The sequence below is a fragment of the Xyrauchen texanus genome, chromosome 16 (assembly GCF_025860055.1).
Source record: "Xyrauchen texanus isolate HMW12.3.18 chromosome 16, RBS_HiC_50CHRs, whole genome shotgun sequence".
Taxonomy (NCBI): Eukaryota; Metazoa; Chordata; class Actinopteri; order Cypriniformes; family Catostomidae; genus Xyrauchen; species Xyrauchen texanus.
The window spans coordinates 9,496,074-9,510,690 of NC_068291.1; the positions used below are offsets into that span (position 1 = coordinate 9,496,074).

The window sequence follows — 14,617 nt, forward strand, 5'->3', positions numbered from 1 at the left end:
TTCATAAACTCAAAATTCAAAAATAAAATTCAAGTAAAAGTGTACAAGAGCAAAATAATGCATTCTGATGTCTAGCATTCAATAAAAAAATAAAAAGTCACCCAGCCACCCTTTCTTAGAGCTATTGAAAGAATACAGTAACTTGTAAACTTGGGGGCTTTAAGCTAATACAGAGTTATTTTCCAACAAAAAATAAATTATAAAAATAAACATTCAGAATTCAACAAATAACATGCAAATAACAACTTACACTCTGACACTTTCCTTTCACCTTAAGAATACTGTGTGTGTGTGTGTGTGTGTGTGTGTGTGCGCGCACGCGTGCGCGTGCCGGGTGGCGCCTCTTAAGGTGCTGGTGCATTGCCGTGGTGCTAGAATGGAAGACCATCTCCATTTTGCAAAGACGACATATCACGGAATTGTTTCCTTTTAAATTAAAGAATTCCCATACTTAAGAGGAACGAGTGCGTTCCGCCTTGCACTTCTGATAGTTTGAGGAGCCACTCGTGTTGCTACTACTCTCCGGCGCCGCCATCTTTGTTTTGGGTCCGACGAATCGACGCGCATATTTTGCGTCGACGTATTTTGTCGACGTCATCCCAGCCCTAGTATCTTGGCTTCCTTGCATGATATTAACTTGAGTATCGGCACCACTGTAGATGTTCTAGGTTCGTGTGCAATGGAGACAGCAAACAGGTAAGGTCAGTCTTTCTTTTAATGTGAATGGCATGGATTACAGCCAACTCAAAACAGGGATCTTTATGTTGCCGGTCTTTCTCTCAACTCGTTCCTGGTGCTCTCTCTCTACTCTGATGCTCTGGCAGGCCATTTTAGGTCTCCCTCCACCAGCACTATAATTAGATACAGGTGTTAGAGTAATCATAACCCAGGTGTGATGATCATTATCGCTCTCCCTCTTCCGCAGACTGACACATGACCACACCCCCTTGCCACATACTCTTAAAATTAAAACCACTTCAATACAGTGAAGAGAAGGAACCACATTTCTGTCAACCTTCACTTTTTAGAAAAACATTTTTTTTTTTTTTTTGAAGAACCAGATACCAACGGTTGATCCACACATTAGTATCTTTAATATGTGGTGAAGCCAATGCAGAGGAGCATGATCAGAGCATGACAGTAGCGGAGGGTAAGAAGAGCCCACTTAATTGCCAGACACTCCTCGACAGTGCTGTCGGGGATCCAGATGCCATACCTCCATTACCGGACAACAAGCCTGACTATGTCCGGCGTCCTCACAGCTCCAGCAGACCGGCCCAGGCCTACCTTCCACACTCATGGGTGCAGTCTCACCAACCTGAGGGGGATAGCGGAGGGAGACGAGGAGTAGGAGGGACAGACAGTTTGGACGCAGGAGTTGGAGAGAGGTCAGAGAGAGAAGAAGAAAACACTGCATCATTGCCTCCTAGAAACACCACCATGTAGTGCTCTGCCAGCTGGACGGCCTCTTCCAGTGATACTGGGCGGTGGCACTGGACCCACCCGGACATACCTTGAGGAAGCTGGGCGACAATCTACTCCAGTACCACCAGGTCAACAACATCCACGGCATCGTGGGTTCCCTCCACCAGCAACCATTTCCGGCAGGCATCCCAGGGCTTTTGGGCAAAAATGAACGTGCAACTGTGCTTTCCGAAACTCAAGTATCTGAAGGCTGATGATTCTGTTTAGGGCTATGACTAACCCGTTGCTGGATGGCCTTATTCAGGTGTTGATAATTAAGGAGGCTGGTGGCTGGAAGTTGTTTTGATGCAAGCTGCGCTTTCCTGGAGAGTAAGGATCATAAAAGGGCTACCCACTAGTTAGGAGGTTACTTACATTCCTCCGCCGTCTTCTCAAAAAGGTCCAGGAAGGCCTCCAGGTCATCGTCCGGCCCTATATCCATTAGGGCCGTGGGAGGGGTGGGTTCCGTGGAGGTTGCAGCGCCAGCCCCCTCTCTTGCGATCCGGCTCTGGAGCACCTGCCGGTCCTCCACTTGTGCCTGGAGCAGGATTTGGAAATGTTGACTTTGCTGGATACTGGCGAGGGTCTTGAAGATTTCGCCCAGTGGTGAGGACTCCGGAGTCCGGAGACAGGGTAAGGTCAGTCTTTCTTTTAATGTGAATAGCATAGCTTACAGCCAACTCAAAACAGGGATCTTTATGCTGCTGGTCTTTCTCTCAGCTTAAAATGAAAACCACTTCAATACAGCGAACAGAAAAGATCTCATTTCTGTCAATCTTCACTTTTTACAATTTTTATATTTTTTTTTTCACCATCACTATAATTAGATACAGATGTTAGAGTAATCATAACCCAGGTGTGATGATCCTTACCGCTCTCCCTCTCCCGCAGACTGACACTTGACCACACCCCCATGCCACATACACTTAAAATGAAAACCGCTTCAATACAGCGAACAGAAAGAACCACATTTCTGACAATCTTGAAAGAACAAAGCTGTAAAGTGTGTTTTCTTCCCCATAATTAAACTTAAGCCTATTTTTAAAGCTCAATGAACCAGCTTTCTGTTTAAAATTGTGCTCATCAGTTTGTAGACAGTATAGTATATATATATATATCACTCAAAAAACAATAATAATTTGGCCTTCCAGGGCCACTGTCTCAGTTCAAGTCTTATTACTGTTACAAGCAACCATGCATTATAATGGATTTATAAAGATAAAATAGTGTATTTCTCCTTTGAGGTCTCATAGTTTTGTCATTAAATAGTGTTTATTACAAGGGAAATGTAAGAAAATCTTAAATGTTTAATCTAAACCCTACTGTACTGTACTTTTGTACTTCAAGTGCTGCTGTTTTTCTCACAGACATTTAGCGGAGTCTCTCTTCCAGAGCGAGCACAGACATATGCAGTGTAATGTAATGTCATGAGTTGCTTGTTTTAGGAATCACAATTGTGAGAAACAAAATTATGCACTCGAATGCTGTATGTTTGACAAAAACCACAACAGAAAATGTGTGCTGATTGTCATTGATATTAATTTCCCTTGGCCACTTCTGTCAAATATGGCCTCCATGTAATGTTTAACAGCCGATATCTCACACAACACACATGAAAGGTGTTTGTTTTAGGTTTGGGTGTGAGACACTAAAATAAGGGTCAAACGGCATCCCGCATGTATTTAATACGGAACGCAATTATGTTTCCTAAAATACGGGATGATTTCGCATTATGTGGGATGGTTGGCAAACCTATGTGAGTGTCAAGCAATAATTCATGACTCTTCAAGTTTTATTCCAAACTAGCTGTGTCTGTAACAAGTTTGACAACATTTTGTCAGTCGTATGGTTTCTATTTTCATTGTGTTGTGCTAGGTTGCTTCGCCCATACTGAAATGCCATTTGCCCAAAATATTGCTCAGTGTTACTTCACTTAGCATTTTGCTTTAAGCGAGAACAGAAACATTACCTGGCACTAGAGGCTTAATAGTCATGACGTGTTAGGATAATGTGTAAAATGTTATATAGCTCAGCTGTTCTGTAGGGTTGGAGGTAGTTAATGATATCCAACCCTATTATTCCTTCTGTATTAGTTGGTAATTTCTTTGTTACTTGAATGATATAATAACTAATCTGTTCTTAATGACTAACAAAATTATTTACATCTGCCACCCCCAGGAATATTTGCCCCCTCTCTAATATCAGCAAGCTCTCTGAGCAGCGCAAAACCATCCCCCTCCATCCCTCTGCTCCCATCCTCCACCTAAGATGCATCAACTTGGCACGGGTCATGGCCAAGGTCAACACCGGTAATACTCTCACTGACCCGGTTGTTAATGATCCTCTTTATAGCCCACAAACATCAGCAGCAAGCCAGCGGCCACCACAGACTCAAAGCTAATTAACATCCCAGAGGTCCTGCTTGATAAATACATTTACACTAGTCTGAAGAGCGATAGTGGTTATAAAGCAGTTGGCTTGAACACTTTATTCTGTCCCCTTTGGGGTTGTGAAAACAATAAAAAGCTATGTGAGCACTAAAGAAACGGAGCTCATTGTACTCATTTGGGGGAGCTAATGTAACTTGTGAGCCATTACAGTGATCACCCCAAGGCCTATTCATAGTACATTTTGACACCCACCAATGTGTGTAGTGAAAAACGCCAGCATTCATAAACACTGTTTTTTTTGTTTGTTTTTTTGCATACAATTAAAAAGGGGTACAAATGACTTGTTTAAATGTTGCTATATTCTCACAAACTTCAGAAAGAAACACTAAGGGCATCACTTAAAGGAATTGTTGAAATGAAAATGTTGTCATGTTGTTCCAAACACATATCACTTTCACCCATGGAATACAAAAGGTGAGTTTTTATTATTATTTTTTTTTTTTAAGAACATCCTGGCCTCTTTTCCTCATAAAAATGCCTGTACCGACTTATTAAATCATCTGATCGCAGTTATTTGATCTAAACGTGATTTTGTTGTTGTTATTACAACCACGATTATTGTGCACATCTGTATCCAAATAAGGAAGTTTTAAGCTATTTTATAAATGTCACAAACACATTTTTGTGTCTAATTTCAATGTTACTGCTTTATGTGAGCACTCAAAATTAACTCCGCCCATCTCACTGACCCACACTGCGGACCACACTCAAAGCAGCTCCTGAAGATGAATCGCCCCTGAAGTGCTCTGATGCACAAGGGCTTTTTAGGAGGTATGCACCAAAATCACATAAAAATGAGCCATGATTTTTATAGCGAATGCAAAACGGTCCGGTTTCACTTCAATTTAACATTTGCGTAATTGGAAAATTAGATAGACAATACAACATGATTGCGAGTTTGATAATGTTTTTATTCAACATTTAAACAAGTAAATAAGTAGGGAAAATTGTCCCCCAAAAAATTACAAATAAAATAATGCTTGTGGAACTAATTTTTTAAGCCACAGATTCAGGATCTGCCATTGCTAATTTGAAAGATGTACCCAAGCCTGTTACTAATTTGAAAACCACACTAGAGTGAGTGACTGACCATGTGATTACCTGCGTCTTCTTGTTGAGTGATGCTTCCATATGTGCAATCTGAAATATCCTATGACTATTTCACTCATGTTCAAGTTCTGAGAGGAAGGACACCAGTTTCATTCTTATACAGTATATTTCTTGAGGAACTCTTATTTTGACACTGGTACAGGATGCGTTCTCTCCTTCGCCATGTTGAAAGTTTACGTCTTCTCCCAACTCGGAAACTTGTGACCTGGAGCATGTTTAATTACACCATCTTTCACAACTCTCATCTTGTGATCGGCAGTAATGCTGAAGCTATTAGTTTATCTCTATTTCTCAGCTATATGAGACAATTCTGGATGACTTCAAAGAAACTCGGACACTGACTGACACTGTTTGTCAATGTCAGCTCAACTCGCTCATAGCACACACACACAAGATGATCGCAACCTGTTGGCTCAGATCTTTAATCTTACAGGGATGAATGAAAATTCTTGCTCTTACAAGTTTGTAATGCCACCAACACAAGTGGAGTGATACAAACAAAACATGCAGACAGAAGTCGTATAAAAGGTACATGTTCTACAAATGGGACAGGATGTTCCATTAGTCCTACATTAAATCTAGAGAGTTTAGAATTTTTAGTGTTCATCCCTTTAAAAGCTGTGGTGCTTTTAAAGGGATGAATTGGGAGTGGATTATGTGAGTGGAGTGGAGCAGCAAGACCTTCCACTTTGCGATCAAAGCATTTCATAATCACTCTGCTCCGAGTTGACAATTTCCCGCTCCTTGCTCCCTCCTCACTCACTCCTCGATCCTTGTACGCTCCATGGCAAAATTTGTGCCTAATTACCGCTCCAATGTAAATTTTCATAATTATTTTGAAATATCACAAACCTCTGTGCAGAAGATGCATTCAGTATAAAATAAATACACAATACTAGGAGAAATACAATCAACATGCTTTATTGGAACAGTAATATTAGCCCAAGCCAATAAATTATCGTTTAGCTCACGTTTGAAAAAAAATAAAATGCTGGATGAGGCTAAATTAAATAAATTACCTCATGAAAAACATTATATTAAATAAAATATATAAATTACCAAATGAAAAAAAATTTAAAGTTAAATGAATTGCCAAATGAAAAAAATATATAGGCTATTAATGCCTTCTCTTTAAACAAAATAAAAATGTATATTAACCTTGAAAACTATCATTCTCTGAATGGAAAAAAGGTTGTTTGGTTGGTTGAATACACTTTTAATCATCAAAACTATTTCTCCAATGCGGTGTTCACTTTCAGAAAAACAAGCTTTTGCAGAGTGGCAGGTTTTAAGCACATGCGAGGACTGCTGGGCATCAGGCCAGCAATAGAAAACATGTTGGCCGAGCCGCTGGGGATGCTAATTAAGCATCTTGCAATTTGTGAAAGTTGGGGAAGTATAATAGAGTTATCCTTCCAGAACTGAAGGACGTCAACGTTGGGGTTTATTCTTGGCATTGCAAGGTATTGGTTGACTTCTCCCTTTACTTCAAGTGCTTATTGTACCCTTTATTATTATTTTTAATATATATATATATATATATATATATATATATATATATATATATATATATATATATATATATATATACACAGTATGTATATATATATATATATAGACACTTTTCACAATAACCAATGTATTTTAATATTTTAGATATAGTAAATAGTAAATAGTTGTGCTCACAAGAGCACGAGAGGTCTCAGACATGAGCTTGTGATGTTGGCTCAAGGACAGAAGAGCCCGGAGTGGCATGAACATCTAAACATCCAAATGTGTGCGGAGAGGACCAGCCTGCCACATCACAAACATGCTGCAGAGGGACACATCTAGCCAAGGCTTTAGAGGAGGGACCCCTCTGGTAGATTGGCCTCGTAGGCCAGGGCAATAGCGTTCCTCACCCAATGCAACATTGTGTGCTTTGTGGCGGCCTCCCACCTGTTGCGGCCCCCATGGCAAAAGAATAGTTGCCCTTACTTACGCCAGAAGTCTGAAGGGCACAGACTGGACAAAGTCCATGAAGTCTTTCCTGCTCCGGTGTTGTAAACAGCGGGGAGCAGAAGTCTTCGAGAGTGACCAGATTTACAGTCGAGAAAGAAACCTTAGGCAGGTAGTCCGGATGAGGGTGCAAAATTGCAAAATCTAAGCAGGCTGGCAAGACAGACAGAGCCTGTAGATCCCCAATTCTTTTTAGAGAAGTAATTGCCATAAGAAAAAACACCTTGAGAGTCCCTGAGTGCGACGAGGAAGGAATTGCCCGAAGGCTTCCTCGTGACTCTTTGCCTCCTGGAACCTGGTGATAACTACATTCATAGCGTCACCAAAGAAGTTAGAAGGCGAAACCGGGGTATCGAGAAGGAAAACTTTGTCCTTGTCTCTGATGCCCGACAGGTTGATCCATAAGCATCTCTCCGTGCAGACTAAAGCAGACATAGACTGGCCAATTTGCTTGGTCACGCGGAGAGACAGATCCGTGGCTCGACGAAGCTCAGAGAAAGCCTCTTCGTCGACCGTGATGCCCGCACTCAGGTCCTTCAACAGATCAGCCTGGTAAGCCTGTAACACTACCATAATGTGCAGGGCAGTACCAGCCTGACCTGCTGCCTGATAAACCTTCCCCACAAGCATGGAGGTGGTCCTGCATGGCTTTGTGGGGAGAGTGAGTCTCTTTAGTGATGATGCCGAGCCAGGCGAGAGATAACTCGCAAGTGTCTCTTCTACCGGCGGCATCATTGAATGCCCACGTGCCTCGGCACTCGCGATAGTCGAATATGTCGATGTCGAGGGCACGAAGACACGGGAAGTATAAGCTTTCCTCCATGAACGAGAGAGCTCATCATGGGGGTCATCAGAGAAAGGAAGGGGATGATATAGCGTTCGCTTCCTTTTTAATTTTGTTTGGCCACCAGACAGAAATCTGTCTTCTAGTTTGGAGCGTTTGGGGGTCTCTTGTTCACGTGGCCAGTCTAACTGTTGTCTGGCCACAGCCCGAGTAACCACCTCGAGTAATTCTTCAGCCACTTGTGAATGAACAATTGCTGCAATAGGAGTTGAATCTGGAAAACCCTGCCTTTTAATCCTGGAATTCCTCAGTGTCATAGTTTAAAAGATCCTGCCTGACTACGCACCAAGAAGTCTAGCTGAAGATCACATCAGGCCAATAAAACTAACAAAAGGAACTTTTCCAGATAACACATTATTTGAGAAATTCATCTCTGCAAAGAGACCCTAAGGGCAAAGGGCAATAAAAGACAGAGAACACAGTCCTTGAAAACCCCTGGAGAGACTTAAAACACACTCTGTTTTGTCCTTCGATATAATCCCATTTGCTACACTTACACTTTTGTTACACTAGACTCATCAAGATCACTGAACATTGTGATCATTATTCTGTAAACCGCATCTAAAAAGGAATCATGAACATTTCACACCACGTCACTTTATTTCGCTGAGTTAACCCTCTAAAATTTACAGAATGTATTTTGACCCAAAATTTACACAATATCTAGCCTTGCTAGATAATTCAGAAAATTGACTTGTAATTACATTTATAACTGACAAATTACTGATTATATCCTGATGTACCTTTTAAAATATGTGTAGTGATTTGAATCACTTATGAATAACACAAGATTAAGGATTATAATCATTGATTTGTCAGTTATGTAATTTTGACTAGGAATGGTAACTATTCAGAATAAAACACCTCATGTTTACTATAGTTGAAATTCTTTCTGCATTTCTGAATGTTTCATACATTTTTTATGTATTCAGTTGTATCCAAGATATAAAATTTCATGATTAAACATGCACTATTATGAGCAGGAAGTTTGTAAGAATCCTTTACACAAAAGATTGTAAATCAACTGTGAAAAGGACAGACCAGTTAACTATGTGACTCTGAAAAGCCACTTCTGATTGGCTCAGGACACCTTTGGAATGCAGCCAATTTCAGCTCAAAAGTTTCCTACCATGGAAGAAGTCTTCGGTGGTGGTCTCCTCTCTTCTTCGACTGTCTTGCTCTTCACTTCCTCTGCAGCTCCTCATACTCCATGCTCTTTCCCACATGGCTTGCAGCCTCCATGCCATGTAGAGTTCAAGGAAACCCAGGACCCAAAGTCCAGAGGAAGCCTCTCACTCTCTGCTCTACGGTTCACTCACATAATGGAAGGCGGAAGGCCTCTCTTCAAAGCCCACCTCAACATCCATCGGGACAATAACTATCCACGATCATAAAAGAGCCAAAGAACCAAGCCATAGTAAGGAAAAGAAATGAAAGGAAATGCAACAACACATAAGTACATCATCAGACTTTTGCAGAAAGTGCTGGTGTATTATTTAAAAACTTTGAGAATAAATCGATTTGCAATTGGATTACCCAAAGAAGGATAAATGGTTAAGGCATTGTCAACAGACTCCATCAAGATCATTTGGACTGTATTGATCATTATGACACTTTACTCAACAAACTGTTTCCTGTTGTATGTTAGATTATTTTATGTTTACAATAGCAATAAGGTTTGTTTGTATTAAAAGATAAATTGACTGGTATATTTTGATAAAAAAAATCTTGTCACTTGATTTTAATAGATTTTGCCTCAAAGCTATGTGATATTATGTTCTATAAGTCATGAGAATAATATTACTCCAATAAGTGTAATTCCCTTATTAACGGCAATTCCTTACAATATAAGTTGAGCGGATACAACGAGATGTTGCATTACGATTTTAATGGTGGAGAATTTTATTCAGACAAATAATCAAATGATTTGTCATTTATCTTTCTTATAATGGTTGTCGAACACAACTAATTCCATTATAAATTTCCTTACATAATTATGACGTAGAATAAGGACAGTTTAAATTAATTCCTAACACATACTGTTTGTAAGGAAAGGAGGTCATTGGGACAGGAGGGTTCAGGTCTCAGGTGAGCTTTTTAATCCCAAACTTAGATGTAACACAGTCACAACTGGCACAGTAACTTCTTCAGCTTCACAAACTCTTTAGCATCATAGGCTCCTAGTCACAGTCTCTTAATCATCACAAAGTCTTTATCACAACTCTTTAGCATCATGAACTCCGTTGCTTCATCGTGACCCTTGTGCCAGTCTCTCTCTCCCCATTCTGGCTGTTGCATGGCTGTTTATATGCCGCTCTCCCCAAGCTCACTGGAATTAGAGACAGGTGTATGACATAATTTATCTCAGGTGTAAGTGCCCTTGCCACCAGGGGCATTTCGAGGACTTGAGGAGGTTTGGGGCTTAGCCCAGCCCCATTAAAGTGAGTGTGGCTTTAGGTGACCCCCCCCCCATCTATTTTAAATAAACACACTCTACCTTTTTTTTTTTTTCTGCACTCTGGCACCTCACTTACAATGTAAGTACAGTGATTCCCACAGATTTTGTGAGACTAGGGGGGCAGACCTTCGATTCTCTAGGATCATGCTCCCCATAAGAATATTTAAAATTACATGCTTCCATCTGGTGCACTTTGAGAGCAAAATTAAGAGGCTAGTGTTGTGCTCTTGTAAACAATTTTGTGCTCCAAAGCTGCAGTAGGCAACTTTTAAATAAATTGAATTGTGAGAAACAGCGCCCCCAATTCTTTCCCTTATACATGATGCTTTTCACACCCAGCCAGGGTTTAAGTGACAGAGCCAAGGCCTGACTTGCCAAAAGCGATTGGCTACAATTAGCTCGATTGACACTACCCGAATCACAATTTTCACTCAGCGCTAGAGTCTGTGGTGCTAACTAATCTCTCACTAATCTTAGACACCATGTCTCTTCCTCATCTGGGGTTTGACATCTCTTAAAATATTTTTGCATGCTCAATCAGAAAAGCAAAGTAAAAACTAGGGATGTCAGTTTCAGCTTTTTATCTTTTAATATTACCTCAGACTGCTAACGATTGCTAGCTAGTGAAGCCATAAGTAGAGTAACGTTATGCCAATTACCCTAGTAAGTCTAACATTAATCATCATGATTGTAACTTTGGCATTAATATTATCTGTTTGCTCTGTACACTGATGATGATAAATTATGTGTGGAGTAGTGTATAAATGCAGTGGATACATTTCATTTTAGTTAACGTTGATTACCTCAAAGATTTCCTCCTCAACCAAATAACATTATTCAAGATCCAGGAATACTCCAGTGCATATATCTGTGAGTGTGTGTGAGCACGTGAGTTTACAGCAGCGGGTGAGGGGCTGACTGGTGTGCGAGAGAGATAGAGCGCAAAGCACAACTTTTATTTTATGTTATTATGAGACTGAGAAGTGCAAAAATATTTTAGATGAGAAGTGTAAAAATGTTTAGGTTCATTAAGAGACTGTGGCGGGCCGCCAGAGTCTAGTCAATTAATGGGAAACACTGAAGTACATGTTGTTCATTGGAAAATGTGTACCTCACAAATGGCTAATTTCTTGATTTATCATTAAACATTAAAACAATTTATTTTAGTGTAACATTAGTTTACTCTAATATGACCATCTATGTCTGTCAGTTGCTGGTTACTAGCATAACTGGACTAGCACACCCCATGCAGACCATTAATAATAGGGTTCAAAACAGTGCTAATATGAATGCAAACTTTAATACAGTGAAAAAGACACTATTAGAAATAAATGAACTAATCTGATACAAATATTTTTTTTTTTCAATCTGAATACTTACCAGTCATAAACACTTTCTGGCTATGACTGTAACCCTGGTTCCCTGAAAGGAGGGGAGGTGACACTGCATCAGTAGCTGACGCTATGGGAAACTCCTTTGAGGAGTGATGATCCATGAAGCCTTATTAAATCACGCCGATCTATTAGTAGATTGGACTTGACTCTGCGCCCATGATTCATGCTTCATCACAGGCATATAAACCGGAGCTCAGCGCCATTTCATCAGGATTGTTTTACTTGAGGGAAGAGCGCATCTCTCTGTCCCTTCACAGCGAGAAGTCAGTAGTGTGGTGAACCTATGCAGCACCTCTTTCACCTTCCTTCAGGAAACCAGGGTAACAGTCTAAATCAGAACATTCCCTTTCAAGTCGGCCACTTTGATGCTGTGTCAGTAGCTGATGCTATGGGACATGTATACCACCATGCTAATGATTCACACTCATGCCATGCCTACTAGCCAGTAGGGTAGTTAAAAAGGAATTGCCATAATCTCCTCTGCGTGTTGAGCAATAGAGGAAAAGAAAGAGAAACCTCAATATCCATGAATGGTTTAAAATATAACAATGATACTAGCCATACTGGGTTGTAAAAAAACTGTACAAAAATGTCCACAGTAGAGAGAAAACTTTAGAATGGTTGTTGACAGACAAAATAATGAGTAGAACATTCAAAACGTTGCTCTTCACACTGGGAAGGGTCAAGGAATAGCATGGTCATGAGACCAACAGTCAGTACACAAATGACTCTAGTCAGTAAGACAGTGAACATTGAGAAATCAACCCACTTATGCAGATCTGGGAATATTTCATTAACCCCTCTGGGAAGAGGGATTAATGAAAATTCACACATCTGCACTGATGTTAGCAGATCCCTGTGCTTTCATGCTTGTTCCTTAGATTGTGCTAAAATCAAACAATCGTTGAGGTAGGTCAATACACAGACACCTCTCAGTCTCAGCAGAGCGAGTGGTACATTTACACTTTTCAAAACTTTGTGTAGGGCCAGGGACAAGCCAAAGGACAAGACTGAACTGGTATGCAGTCCCCTCAAATGCGATTCTTAAGAATGGCCTGTGGAGAGGGGCTATCGGTTGACATGAATCGTTCCAGAGGAAGGACATGAGACCGAATCTGTCTCGATTAATTATCTAGAATGGAGAGTGTCTGATTCAAGCATCTCAAGTCCCCTATAGGAAGTAGCCCACCATCCTTACTGGCACTAGTAGAAAATAGCAACATGGCGGACACCTCGCAAACTGAAGCACATAGTCATGAGTAGTTTTGTGCCTCGTGCAACAGGTTTCGGAAACTTTGTTGGAACGCGACGATCATGGAAGCAAACAGTGAACAGTGTGGCCTTTTTCTCATTCCCGGCCCATTGAGGCCTGAAGTGTCCAGCGACACGCCACAAACTCATTCCCGACTCGCGAAGCAGAAATAGCAAGAGGGCTGCTAGGTGACACAGAGGCTCATTAAGTGCCTTCCAGCATCCTGTACCACAAATGAGATGTTACACTCTTGTTTCAGGCCCACACCGGGTAGAGACCTATCTGGCTGGAGCGGCAATTCATGGCATTCATGGAAAGAACAGCACAGGTGGCGAAACTTGGTGGCGTGCCAACATGTCTCACTAATGAAATCCCAGTGACAAAATATATCTTATATAATCACTGCGACAAAGCATGCCGCAAATCACCATGGGCACACTAAACAGACGAAGCCACTTGAGATGGAGAAGAGGAAAGTTACAAGGCTAAAGACTGCAACAAACTCTTCATGCTCTATGTCTTGTCCTTGCAAGCCTCCCTCATGCAGTCCCTCAGGAGCTGAAGGAGTATAGTGGGTTGGAGTTGGGAGTGGCTTCAGCTTTCAGAATGAAAGCAAGCAGAGTGCAAAGAATTTCAAGTTTAATTTGCTCACATTGAACACAATCAATGAATCAGTGTGGGCTCAGTCCAAGCAATGAGAGTGCTTGTACTAAACAGACTAAGTCTTTTGATATGGAGAAAAGGCATGCAAGGCTTGGTCAGTGACAAATCCACCTCACATCTCTGCTCTCTATTATATCCTTGTGTGCCTCCCATGTGTGGCCCTTCTGTTGCCACAGAAGGAGTATAGCGGGAGGAGAGAGCGGCTTCTACTTTCAGAATGAAGGCAAGCATAGGTCAAAGGGTCTTGAGTTTCATGTGTTCACAGTGAACACAATCAGTCTCAATGAGTGCAGTTTAAATAAAACAGCGCTCATGCCAGGCTTCCATTCGTGCACTAATGCTGATGAACAGCAGTTCTCTACACCCGTTACATGTAAGACGTCCCTTCACTCTGTCTACATGGGCTGCTGTTCTTTGTGAGTGGTAGGAGGTCTTTACTCCAGACTGGTATTAGATTGTTGAGCTCGCATTAATCTCTTAAAAGACAAACTTTTCCAGTGTGTCTATCTCCAGAGCTCAGGTATTGTCCACTCACACAACTCAAATGCAGACACATGGATCTCAATAGTGTAAGGACACACCAACCAGAACACAGGAGAGGCAGGTATGTAGTGTAAGGTGAGAATTCAGGTTAGGTACAAAGTCTTTTAACACTGTCTATAGTTATACTGTGAATGAAAGCAGGAGGCACAGATCCACAAATTGTTTATTCCAAACAAACACTTGCCAAAACAGGTAACCTAAACTTCATACAGGTCTGAAGTGAGTCACTGCCATTAACTCAGATGCAGGTTTGTATATCAAGACATCAAGTACATTCAGAGTTCTCAAGTCACGTTTCCAGCCCATTCAGAGTGGTTCATTGTATAACAGGCACGTTTCACACAGGTAAGTAGATATGCAGTAAACTCCGGTTTCACATAAGTAATTTATCTTGTATATCCAGAACAGATCATTGACAATCAGATAAGTATAAAACAGAAA

General features: G+C 41.0%; 1 pseudogene; it reads left to right on the forward strand.

Moving 5' to 3' along the window:
* The first annotated feature begins 1,134 nt into the window (after window positions 1-1,134).
* Window positions 1,135-14,617, forward strand: part of LOC127656595 (CAP-Gly domain-containing linker protein 4-like) — a 50,861-nt pseudogene continuing 37,378 nt past the window's right edge.